Genomic DNA, 13,371 nt, shown 5'->3' on the forward strand with positions numbered 1-13,371 from the left:
ACTTACAAGTTGCTTTGATGGCAAAAGGACAGTTAGAATAACATTCTTCCTGTACCATTCACAGAGTTATGGGGAGAATGAATAAGTCCATACATTTGAAGCATGATGCATACCTACAGCATAAATTGTGATGGTCTTGTAAGAGGGAAGTGACAATGACAACTTCCACTGTCATTTGAGGTCAGGGTGCACTATTGCTGCTGTCAACATCTGTAATCTCAGCATTTTAAGTTAAATAGCATTAGAATAACATAGCTCCTATGTCCATAATTTGCAAACCACAGATTATGAAATAAGAGTCTGTATGTCATGTCTTAACAGAAGAACAAGAGTGCAGAGTGTGAAACTTTTCAAAGCATGGGGTCTGGGAGCAGACATCTTGTTTTCTCAGGACTGAAGTCAAAATCTTAACTGCCATAGAGAAAGGGAAGCTTTTCCAGCTTTAATTGTTCATCTGTGTCAGAAAGTCCCGTATCCCTGAGATAGGAACCACCGCAATAAGAAGGGAGTGGTAGGTTCTCCCAAAGGAAGATTGTTGCTTAATTTACATGACTTACCCTGGTCATCGGGTGTAAACTTTTGTTTCCCAGCCTAATGCTTCACAGCACCAAGACGTTTCAGTAATGGTTCATCATAAACCCAGCATTCTCCATCTTCATGGAATAACCTTGTCTCCCACTGAATTTCCTTCTCCTTTCTTTCTCAGGTTTCTGCTCTTGGTCTTTCTTCATGTCTGTGCTTTGCTTCGGTTACTACATCAATGTCTCTGATTTTTAAATTGAAAGTGACATCCTTCCAAAGGCAGCAGGACTCATATTCATTTTGATCTTCCAACTTCCTCACTTTCTTCTTGATTATAGGCAACTTCTTGGTATCTACAAAGACTGTATTTTCCCCTATTGCATATTTTGCATACATTACACCACTCCATTCCCCTTCAATTGAGCAAAAAGACTTCTTGTCATTTGGAGAAAAAAAATCTCAGCAGTAATTCTGTGTTTCTTGCCTCCATAGAAAGGTTTAGTGTGGAAGACGATATTTGCACTATAACCAGTTTTGGAAGAATTAATATTGCATTCTCGGGCTGGGGATGTGGCTCAAGCAGTAGCATGCTCGCCTGGCATGCGTGCGGCCCGGGTTCGATCCTCAGCACCACATACAAACAAAGATGTTGTGTCCACCAAAAACTAAAAATAAATATTAAAAAGAAAATTCTCTCTCTCTCTCAGGAAAAAAAAAATATTGCATTCTCCTCCTAGTTCCACCCAGGGCACTGTGAGGATAGACCTTCCATAACCATTGGGGAATGTGAGAATGTAATGCTCATCATAGCCTAGACATGAGACACAGCCTTGCCCTATGTCGTGCACCCCAATGGACATCCCAAGGAATTTTGATTTAGACCAGATATGAGCACTGAATTGGATTTTCTTGTTAAAACATTCAGCACAAAAGGCTGAAATGGCTGGATGATGAGAAACCTGCTCAGCCACGAATGTTATACTGTTTTTGAAAACGCAGGGAACTGGTCCTTCTGAAACAAGCTCTGTGTTTGTTCTCTTCAGTGTCATTTGAAGAGACATTCAATGTCCAGTGACACTGAAAGATCTCACCCAAAATGGGGTTGTATGGCTTTTTGTCAACCCATCGATCCTTTCCTTCCTGCATGAAAGGCCGAGAGGTACCATTTCACAACCTGAACCATTCGCTCCCTGGGATCTTTCTGGTCACTAATGCTCACAAACAGGTCAGGATGTGCAAAAAAGTCTGCATACATTTCTAAAAGGGATATTCTTTCAAGAATAACTGTTGGAAGAACTACCTTAGTAAGACCCATTCCGAGCCTAACCTGTGACAAGAGGTGCATGATAACACTCTTGTGCTCCTCCACTGACCTGCATCCCTGTCATCGTCTCTATCGTCATGTGAATCAAAAAGGTCAGCATCACTTGTACTGTTGGACATGGAAGAATTTAGTGATTCTGTGGTATCTGGGCACTTTAGGCTATTTCCTGAACTGATGTGGGTCAAGACTGAGACAGAACCAGAAGAATCTATTAAGTGCTTTGGGGATGAGCTACTCTGATGGAATTTATCAGCATCATAGAATTTATCTTCACTGCTAGAGTAAGAAAACTCTGGGACCGTATTTGGAGACAAGTTGACATGACTTGGAGAAGTTAGACTGCTACGAGGTGGTGAATGCCCACTGCCTGTACTATTTGGTGTTGGAGTCTGATGATGTCCCAAGGTAGCTAATACAGGTCCAACGGGTAAGGAAAACGGCCGCTGCTCTGACTTACACAACTGAGCTGGTTCTGGAGGTAAGACAGTCTGGGAAGACATTGTACTGATTACAGGTTCCCAGGGACTGGATTGACATATTGCATCTACAGGATTAATAGTACTTTTAGCGGATATGCATCAACACAATGCAGTGTTTAATAGATTCTACCACGCTATTTGTTGTTTCTTTGAGAGTTTCAATTTTCTTTCTCTGTTCATCATCTTTACAGTTTTGAAGCTTGTCATCAAAAAGCTTTAGTTGTTCTATCAAGATTTGTAGATAAGCATCTGCTTCTGTTATTTTGTTGTCAAAGTCTTGGACACTAGGAACAAATCCTGAATCCAAACCCCCACAGGGCGGCGAGAAGGAGGCAGGGGAACGACATTGGTGCCTCAGGCCTTTGCCAGGGCAGGCAACAGGGACCACGGAGACTCAGGGTGGGGACCAGCCCCTCTCCCAGACCCTCGGGGTCTACTCACTTCACAAGCGGCCAGCAAGAAAGCTATTTGCTGAGGCTCCTGCCCTCAGTGCCTCCTGGGGCGGGGGGGCCTGCTCCTGCGCACCCCTCTTCTACTCCCTCGATCAGATCCTGGTGGCGCAGGAGGCCCAGCCACAAGTTCAGCCCATCCCCGGGGCCTACAGTAATGATTATTAAAAGGGGAGTATTGTGGAACATGGAGGACTTAGAGTCAGCATATAGTTTTCTTTTTAAAAAAATAAATGAAGATGTTCGATAAGAGTTGGAAACTTAAAAAAAAAAAAAAAAAAACAGACTTGGAGACTTGACATTAGTCCCTCAGTGACTGTTAGCCAGCATAGCACTATTCTGGACCTCAATTTCCCTAATCTAAAATGAGAGGCTTGGTCCATTGTTTCTTAGCTGGGATAAATTTTGAAATCACCTGGGAAGATCTCCAGAGGTAGAATTTTTGTTTTGTTTCTTACTGTGCTACCAAGGCCTAGAAAAGATGCTTGGCATGAGGTAAGTAATCAGTAAATCTACACATGTTTTGTGACTAAATAAGTGAAACTTCAAAATTCACAGGTCTGGCAGACTCTGAATCCTCAAGCAGCAGAGAGACAGCCTGTGATTATATTTTGGAAATCCCATCCTGATCAATTTCACCTAGCACTCCTGGATAAGAACCACTGAACCCAGCAGTCTCCAAGGTCCCTTCACATATAATTGCCAGATGCAGCAAATAAAATTACATCTAGTTATGTCTGAATGTCAGATAAACAACAGATAATTTTGTAGTGTAAGTACAGAATTTTTGGTTGCCACAATTTCTTTCAGTATAACCTAATAAGGCAACTGATTTGATGGATGATTAGGGCCAGAGAGTGGACCTTGAAATTGACCCAGATTGAGGAATCATTGAGATACTCTTGGTTTGAGTCTCAGCTCTGACTGTGTGATATAAGAATATTGCTTAGCTTCACTGGACTCCGTGACTATAGTACTTGCCCTGTGGAGGTAGTGGACATATTTGAGATAATAAAGATATGATGCCCAGGTCTTAACAGATATTTATTAATGCTTTTTTTGGTACTTATTAATGATTAGCTATTATAATATAGTTGATCTGATCAGTGGGTAGAATTCAGTGTCAATGAGACCTTCATTGACTACACTGTCAACTAGTATATTGGTAACTCTGAAACGACCAACGTTATAGTTAATAGTTGTAGGTAGAGCTGGGCAAAAGCTAAATGAATGCTGACCTTCTATCAAACAATACCTCTATGTCTGGGTGAATAAAACCATCCTAAAAATTAATATACTATCCAGAATAAATAAAGAAGGAAGTCTTTCATTTCATTCATTGTGAAATTTCATTTGCTTAACTGACTTCTTCTGATGTCAAAGGTAAATATTTGCTCAGGTTTTATAGGATCACTGTACAGAGAGACAGGCCATTATATGGGCAGTGAAAACACACCAAGCCAACCTGATTTCTCTCTCTTCTAAGTTAAAAGAATCTTCTATTTCCAGAGTTTTTGTTGTTGTTAAACATTTTTAATATATCCCCTCTGAATTAAAAAAAAAAACAATATCAAATCACAAGTAAAATGTTCATTAAAAGAAAACAATTCTCTCCAGAAACATCGATTCAGATAAAAAAATATTTAGATAACTTCATTTTCAATTTTAAGGAGGTATGGCTAGATAATAAATCAATAATTCACTCTTTAATAGAGTTACTCTGATATCAAAATACTTTAGGCACCTTGTGGTTAGTTCAGGGATTATTCAACAAATATTTTTTGTTGCACATGTATTATGTATCAAGCACTGATGTGAGTGCTAGGGACCATCAGTGAACAAAAGAGACCCCAAATCCCTGCCCTTTGTGGAGCTTGACTTTGTGACCTAGGGAGACAAATATAAGCAAACTAACTGAATAAATGAGGATATGGATGGTGATAAGTGCTATAGGAAAGAAGAGGAGAAGGAAGATGGAAGTATGGGAAGGGCTAGATCCCTAGTTTTAAATAGCACAATGAGGGCAGGTTGGCTGGAGGGGTGTGGGGTGAGAGCAGGAGGAAGGAAGACGGAGTAGTTACCAATGTCATAATCATCTCGTCCATAAAGGACTCCAGGATCCTGACTTCCAGTTTAGTTGACTTATTCTATGACTGTGGGGAGATTCTAAACTACTTACATGGAATGATAGTTTTCAACTTGCAAAGCATGGATAGGTTGAAAATTTATTTCAATAACTATGACCAGAGGAAATCAGCATGGCTTAGTGATGGCATGTGATATGCATAGCTCTGAATTCATATTCTGATTTTCTTTCTTACTAGATTTGCCTCCTTGGGCAGATAACTTAACCTCTCTGTGCTTTAAGTTCCATCTCTGTAAAATGAGAGGACAAAAAAGAGCCTCCTTACTGGGAGCAGGTAGCCTATGCCTATAATCCCAGTAGCTCTGGAGGCTGAAGCAGGAGGATCACAAGTCCCAAGCCAGTCTCAGCAAAAGGGAGGTGCTAAGCAATTCATTGAGACCCTGTCTCTGAATAGAATACAAAAAAGGGCTGGGGATGTTACTCAGTAGTTGAGTGCCTCTGAACTGAATCCTTAGTACACCCCCACCAAAAAAAAAAAAAAAAAAAGCATAGTGAGGGTTATATGTCAAATGTTTACCAAAGTGCTTGGTGCTAATGTGGGAAGATTGTAAGTTCAAAGCTAGTCTCATCAACTTAGTGAGACCTTGCCCAAAGTTAAAAAAAGAAAATTAGCATCTATATTGGCTGTATAGAATTCTACCCTATTGCTGTCATGACATCTGGAACATTCCCTATTGTAGGACATTAGGATTACTTCTAATTTTTCAAAATAATAAGAATCACAATAAAAATAATGCAAATTAGGTGGGCAACACACTGAGAGTTAGACAGAAGTCCCTTAGATTCATAAAAGACGAACAGCCTGTAGAAATAAGTTCTCCTAAAGTACACAAACTTTGAATAAACATTGAATACATGCAAGTGTTAGATAAGTGAATGACCTTTTGAATGACCTGAGGCAGCAAGTGAAAGGAACTGAGTGAACTTATTTATTTAGACAATAATAGCTCTTTCAAATTCTGTGTGTTTCCTAGAGAAATATAGGAGTGACAGTAGACAATAAAACCTTGTACAAATCCTTTACATAATTGCCTTGGCTCTAAGGGTCAAGGCAGAATTTCATATAGGGTTTCCCTGAACTCAAGCCATTGTCCATCACTATGAGTTTTTGCCCCCTCTTTCTCTTCCCCTTCTCTCAGTGTGCTTTGTCAGACTAGAATCACGGCTGGAAGAGAAAAGATGACTGGCCCTTCTTTGTTCAAATTCAGTACTATGTTATACATACCGGATCTCATTTGAATGCAGCATTCAAGAGAAGGCTTCCCACCTAACCAGATCCTAGGAGCAGGGAGCCATTGTTCCTCTCACTGGGTTTCTCCAGACTGGCCGGCTCAACCTTTGACCTTACCTACTAGGCTTCCTGACAAGGTTTTGAGGACCACCAGTTAAGCATGCCATCTATTTTTTTTTTTAAGTTGTTGATGGGCTTTTATTTTTGTTTATTTATATGTGGTGCTGAGAATCAAACCCAGTGCCTCACACACACCAGGCAAGCACCCTACCACAGAGCCACAACCCAGCCCCATGCATGCCCTCTTTTAACATTCTAAAACAATTCATGATTTAAAGGAGCTACACTAAATACATCAAGGTCATTAGACATGACTAATTCTAGAACTCCATTGAGGCCCAGGCCCATAAATCTGCTGAACCAGATGCAGTCTTGCCATAAGGCAGAGGGTTGGGGGAGTGAACTCGCGTTTAGTGACAAGACAGGTTTTATTGACATCAGAGTGCCTTACTAGGTTTCAGCTGGGGTAATCCTCAGTTGAATGTGGGGCAGCCTGCTTTCCTTCTCTTGAGGACCCCATCTCCCAGGGAAGACTGCCCCCTCCCCCAGCCACCTTCAACTGCACTCAGAGAATCTTTGTTTTCATCTGTCATTAAAAGTTTGTTTGATGAAAAGGCTCTGAGTCTCAAAAGATGGCTGGGTTGTGTGAAAACTACTAGGTTAAGGGTCAAGGCCAAAAGATCAACTGGGTCAAGATTTCTTTGCTAAGGGAAAGCTTTAGTGACAATGACTCAGTAAAAGTTATCATCACTGACATGATTAAAACAAAAACCCCAAACAACAGCAGCCACCTAATACACACACTGTCCTGAACTTGATCCTCCTCGTGAGTCCTGGCTATGCTCTCCAGAAACCTAGATTCCAATCCTTTTCACCACTTAGTAAGAGAGGAAACTTGGAACTCTGGTCTTCTTTACTACAAACTGTATATTCTAATCCATGAGTACCTCACAGGAGAAATTGGCTCAGGGGATGCTCTTGGTATAGCGCCATGTGCCAAGGTGCTCAGTGAATCGGGAGGCTGAGGCAGGAGGATCATGAGTTCAAAGCCAGCCTCAGTGACTTAGCAAAGCCCTAAGCAACTTAGCAAAACTCTGTTCTAAAATTAAACAAACAATAAAAAGGGCTGGGGATGTGGTTCAGTGGTTAGGCACCCTGGGAGGTTCAATCCCTGGTACCAAAAAAAGTAAGTTCTCAATAAGTGTTAGCAATTATTAAAATTAGATTCTTGTTTTAATTGCAACATTTCATACCTCTTTCAAACCAAACTCTGTTAGTGTTAAAGATGTGTGAATTATACACATATATATTATCTTCCTAAAGTCAAACTGTTATATTACATACACACACACACACACACACACACACACACACACACACACATTATTTCCCTAAAGAACCAGTAGTTTCTTGGGATTATTCATTTTGTTTCCTTTATAAAACCTAACCTAACACTTTAGGCAGAGTAGGCCCTCAATAAATATTTGGTAAATAAGTAAATATTCTAAATAAAATAAGTCTTCAGGTACAAGTTTGTAAACCTAATCCCTCTACTCAGAATCCTAGTAGAATGTCCCACACCTTTTGAATTCTCTATAAATATTTTATAGCCACAATAATATAATGACTATAATTATGAATAAAGATTACTCTTAGCACGAATTTCCTGAATGAAGGTTATGTCCAACAACAACACTGAAATTTTATTCACAGAGGGTACCAGCCAAATGCAACCTGAATCCTAACTTACTTTTTAAAATAACTAAAGCAAATGAATCTATGTGTTTCTACCTTTCAAACAGTTGTTTCCAGCAGCTATGAGCTTGGGGTTATCATACTGTAGATTGCAATAAATTAGGCCACTTTTTCTTTCTATATTTAGATAATAATTCTTTGACTTGTTTTCTGATGAAGTCAGCAACTGGATTATTTTCCATTCGCTTCCTAAGCTTTGTAATGCTGTGACTTAGTGGCAAACCAACTAATGCACTCTGAATTAGGAGCTTTGGGATACAGAAAGAAACAGAGCAGGACATGTGGGCCACTCCCTTCTACTTTTTCTGTTTTAGTTTTCTCCAAACAAGGGTGTTTCAAAGCCCTATTTGGGCAAAGGAAACCACAGAACCATCACCTATAGGTGAGTCGTCCACATTGTGATTCCCAGATCTAAGTTTTGAAATATTAATAAATGATCTATGTTTAAAAAGTATCCTTAGTGGCAGTAAGACCTTGGGCAAGGGTGAGAGAACATTGTTTCCATTAGTAAATCTGGAGTCTCTGAGGGCTTCCTGCGGTGGTTGCTCCAACTGTCCCAAAGCTTACCTCTTCTCTGAGGAGACTCACTTTTCTTCATGTGTGCACACAATTTCCTTATACTCTCTCTCTCTCTCTCTCTCTCTCTCTCTCTCTCTCTCTCTCACACACACACACACACACACACACACACACACACACACCTTGCCACCGTGACTTCCTTATAACATTCAAGACACAATCCCTTCTTTTATAGCCCTGCAAAATACATAAGTGTTATAGACTCTTCTTCCCCCAGCCCCAAAACAAAACAAAAAGAACCCTCAATTATAAATATGGTATATAACCATTTTTTTAAAAAAGTGAAATGAAGCAGCATACAAAGAAGAAAATTACTTCCAGGGCCTACCCCAATTTTATGTGTCCCCAAAATATTATTTGACTTGGTGACCTCCTGCCTGGGTGTTTTCCTCACTCCCTCCTGACTTACCTCCTTGCTGCCCTCTACCTTCTTGGGCCTACACTGGACACTCAGCACCAGAGTCCTACCTGCAGCATGCCCAAGACCCATTTGCTTCAACTTCCTCTGGGAGGTTTAATCCTTATTGTAGCTTGATGTAAAGAGGCACAGTAGGTATTTGTTTCCATTTTATAGATAAGTCAGTTGCTGCAGCAGATGACTGAGTATATTACACGAAGTTGCATTACACAACTGAGCTGGTGGTGGTATGGCGCAGAACCAGGGCAGATGCTGTTTAACTGCAAAAACACCTGCAGTTGTGTTTACTATTAATATGTTAGATGAGAAAATGTTGAAGAATATTTCACAGAGGAGACAAGTGAAGTACAGCTCACCTTTGAACAACCCAGAATTAGGGCACCCACCCCTATATAGTCAAAAATCTCCATATAATTTTTGACTCTGTAACAACTTGACTGTGAATTGCCTGACTTACTGTTATTGATAACAAAATCACCACATACTTTATGTAATATGTATTATATATGGAGGAAAAAATCATGAGAACCTGAGAGATCATTTTTTACTGCAGTTTGCAATTTACTGGAGAGTTGAACTGCTCACACCAAGGTAATTAGCATCCCAAAGAATTTTCAGTGGACACTCTCAATGATTGTGCTCATTGCAACAGCAACAGCAGTAGTACTGTGTGTATACTATAGTTAATTACATACAACTATGATTTAATACTGCTTCTTTACATTTGTTTACAGTTCTCTGGACTGCTAATGGCCCCATGTATGGTCTGTGTTTGTGTGAGTTTTTATAAATTTTAACTTTCTGTAACATATTTTTGTAAATTTTATAAATGATAAAAGAGTAGTAAATGATAAAAAAGACTTCTGTCTCTACTTATCTTATGCATTTAATTTATGACATGCTGAAATTTTTCTTTGCTATTCCTAGGCTATGCAGGGTTATTTTAGCAAGCAAATTTTTTCAAATTGTTGTGAATCTCCAAAGATAAATAAATAAACCCATGTAGAAGTGGATTATAAAGTTCAAACCCATGTTCTTTAAGGATTGATTATATTTCTTTTAGGGGGGGTGGGACTGGGGTAGTAGGGATTGAACTCAGGGACACTCAACCACTGAACCACATCCCCAGCCCTATTTTGTATTTTATTTAGAGACAGGATTTCACTGAGTTGCTTAGTGCCTCGCTGTTGCTGAGGTTGGCTGTGAACTTGCGATCCTCCTGCTTCAGCCTCCTGAGACACTGGGATTATAGGCATTGCACCACCGTGCCCTGGTGCCCTGTAATTGACTGTATTTCCATGTCCTGAGTCCTCCTTCCTTCCTTCAATACTATACATCTGTGTAAATGAACCATCTCAAGATTGGAAAATTGAAAAGTGACAGTGGAACCTCCAAAATGCCCTTATGAATACTTTTTTTCTTTTGTGACTGGAATTAAAGATAGGAGTGGTGTGCCACTGAGCTATATAATCAGTCCTTTTTAAATTTTATTTTGAGACAGCGTCTTGCTAAATTGTCAAGGCTGACCTTGAACATGGGATCCTCCTGCCTCCAGCCTCCCAAATAGCTGGAATGACAGGTATGCATCACCTAGCCCAGCCCTACCAAATACTTGATATCTTGTTTACTGGCAAAGGTGACAACATAGGACTATACAAAAAAAAAAAAAAAAAAAAAAGAGGCCAAGATTACTCCAACAGTGGCCAAACCACCCTCTTCCTCAAAAGCTCTACTGAGAGTGTGATAGCCAAAACTATCTGATTTGATGAGTCTTCAGACATTTCATGTAAATAAAAGTTGAGAAAAAATTAATTTCTGTTTCCTGAAGGCTTGGTAAAAATGAGATTACAGCATGGCTGGTAAATATAAATGGAATTCTAGGCCACCATTTCTAAAAACCAAATGGTCACCAAATAAGTGATTGCAATTTATTATTCTAAGATCTCAGCCTGGTGTTGGGCTATAGGCCTGTAAACCCAACAACTTGGGAGACTGAGGCAAGAGGATTACAAATTCAAGGTCAGCCTGGGCAATTTAGAAAGACTCTGTCTCTTTGTAAAAAAATAAAAAATAAAAAGAGTTGGAAATGCAATTCAGTGGTAGAGTACCTCAGGGTTCAATACCTAGTACCAGTGAGGGGAAAACAGAGAGAAAGAAAGAAAAAAAAATCCCCAAAGTTTCATTTTTAAATCCATACCAAGAACTCTCAATCAAGCCAATTATTGCCCAAACAATTCAACAAACTGGTTATATGGTCTCAACAAGATGTCTGTCACAAAATCTCCAATACCAGATTTACTTGTACCTCTGTTTTGTTTTTCCCTGAAAATCAGAGGGAAGAAATCAAGGAACTCAGGCAAAAAAAAAAAAAAAAAAAAAAATCTTAACAAAAAAATGTTGTATTGAATAGAGAAATCCATACTCAGAAACTAAATGCTTCTGCCTTCATTTATAGTTAAGAATAAATGCTAGATTTTCAGATGGGCATAGTGGTATGTGCCTGTAATCCCAGGTGAAATACAGCAATAAATATATAATGAGGAGAGAGGGGTACAGATACATATTACAATTTGGATAAACCTTGCACTTACTAAGTGAAAGATCCAGACCAAAAGACCACGCATTGCTTCTTCTGGGGGAGGGGGAAGGGGGTACTGGGAATTAAACCTGGGGCCTCCAGCTTGCTAGGAAAGCACTTAACCACTGTGCTACCTTCCTAGTCCTTATGTTTCTATTTATATGAAATGCCCAGAATAGGAAAACTCATGGAGCAAATTTAGTGCTTGTCAGCAGCTGGAGGAGAAATAGGGATAAAAAACCTCTAATGGATATGGGGTTTTTACTGGGATAATGAAATTATTAGAAACCATCACCATTAACAGTGACATTTTTAGATGTATTCATAAATATATTTATGAATACATCTAAAAATCACCGATTTGTTCACACACCCTGCCCCCCACAATCTGGGGATTGCACACAGGGGCACTCTATCACTAAACTAGGTCCCTAGCCCTTTTTTATTTTGAGGCAAGGGCTTCCTAAATTGCAGTTTGGCCTTGAACTTGTGGGGCAAGTGCTACTTCACCTGACAGAACTGTGCACTTTAAGAGTAAATTCGATGATGTGAGACTTGTATATTAATTTAAAAAAATAAATCCAAAATAACAATTTCAAATACAAATCTACTAAAAGTTCAAGTTCTGGGGTTGGGGATGTGGCTCAAGCCGTAGCTCGCCTGGCACACGTGCGGCCCGGGTTCGATCCTCAGCACCGCATACAAACAAAGATGTTGTGTCCGCAGAAAACTAAAAAATAAATATAAAAAAAAAATAAAAAAAAATAAAAGTTCAAGTTCTGCCATATTTTATTGATTGGGTTTATTTCCTTTGGAGGGCCTATGAATAAATGTTTACTGACCAAATGTAGAAGAGGATCAAGCAGAGGTGAAGACTAGGAATTCTGGGGGGTGAAAGACACTTTTAAAATGCAGGCTGAGGAGACAGCTCAGTGGTAAAGTGCCTGCCTAGCATGCATGAGGCCTTGAGTTCAATCCCCATCACCAAATAAACAATAATAACAAAAATGATATTAAAAATAAAAGGAGGCTGGGATTGTGGCTCAGCGGTAGAGCCCTGGCCTAGCATGGACTGGCGTTGGATCCTCAGCACCACATAAAAATAAAGGCATTGTGTTGTGTCCATCTACACCTAAAAAAATAAATATTAAAAACCCAAATAAATAAATAAAATGCTGTGATCCCCTCTGCTTCTGCTCTCCCACCTCTTATCACAATGGGAATAATTAGGATAATTATCCTTTTCACAGAATCTTAGACAATTGGCCCAGAGGCATTTTAAAGAACGTCCAGTGTCTAAATGCCCTATTTTACAAAATGAAGAAACCCAGGTCCAGAAGGAGGAGTCTGCTCGCTGTTACCTAGAGAGAGAGCTGGGAATAAGGCTGAGAATCAAGAGATTTCCTGACCCAACTGTTTTGGGCGGTCCTTTAACAGTCAGGGTCCATCAATTTCAGGAATGTGCAGGTGTGCTTTGCAGAGAACTATAAGGAAGAATTAATTCACAGCCTCTTCTCCCCAGAGGACAGCACTTAGCCACGTAAGATTTAGTGACTTCCCTTTAACACACTAGCAAAAAAATTGTGGCGTGTGTAAGGCTATCTGGGTGCATCCTGTGGGGAATCCACTCGGGAGGAGCATCCCATTAAGAGAATCAGTGGTCAGAGAGCTGGCATAAACGTCTTGTCCCCGGGTTTTAAGGCTGTTTTTCAATTCCCAATACTTCTTCTCTCTTGGACCTACTTGCCATTGCTTGGAATCAGGCGTTTGCAACTGAACTGACTTCCTTAGTTCCGTCCTAAATTCTGGAGGTAGGACCTACCTTTTCTC

At 39.9% G+C, this 13,371-nt stretch overlaps 1 pseudogene; it reads right to left on the reverse strand.

Moving 5' to 3' along the window:
* Positions 1 to 372: 372 nt before the first annotated feature.
* On the reverse strand, positions 373 to 2,660 carry LOC101973431 (oxysterol-binding protein-related protein 9-like; annotated as a pseudogene).
* Between the last annotated feature and the right edge of the window lie 10,711 nt (positions 2,661 to 13,371).

The sequence above is a fragment of the Ictidomys tridecemlineatus genome, chromosome 4, assembly GCF_052094955.1.
Source record: "Ictidomys tridecemlineatus isolate mIctTri1 chromosome 4, mIctTri1.hap1, whole genome shotgun sequence".
In the NCBI taxonomy this organism is placed as follows: Eukaryota; Metazoa; Chordata; class Mammalia; order Rodentia; family Sciuridae; genus Ictidomys; species Ictidomys tridecemlineatus.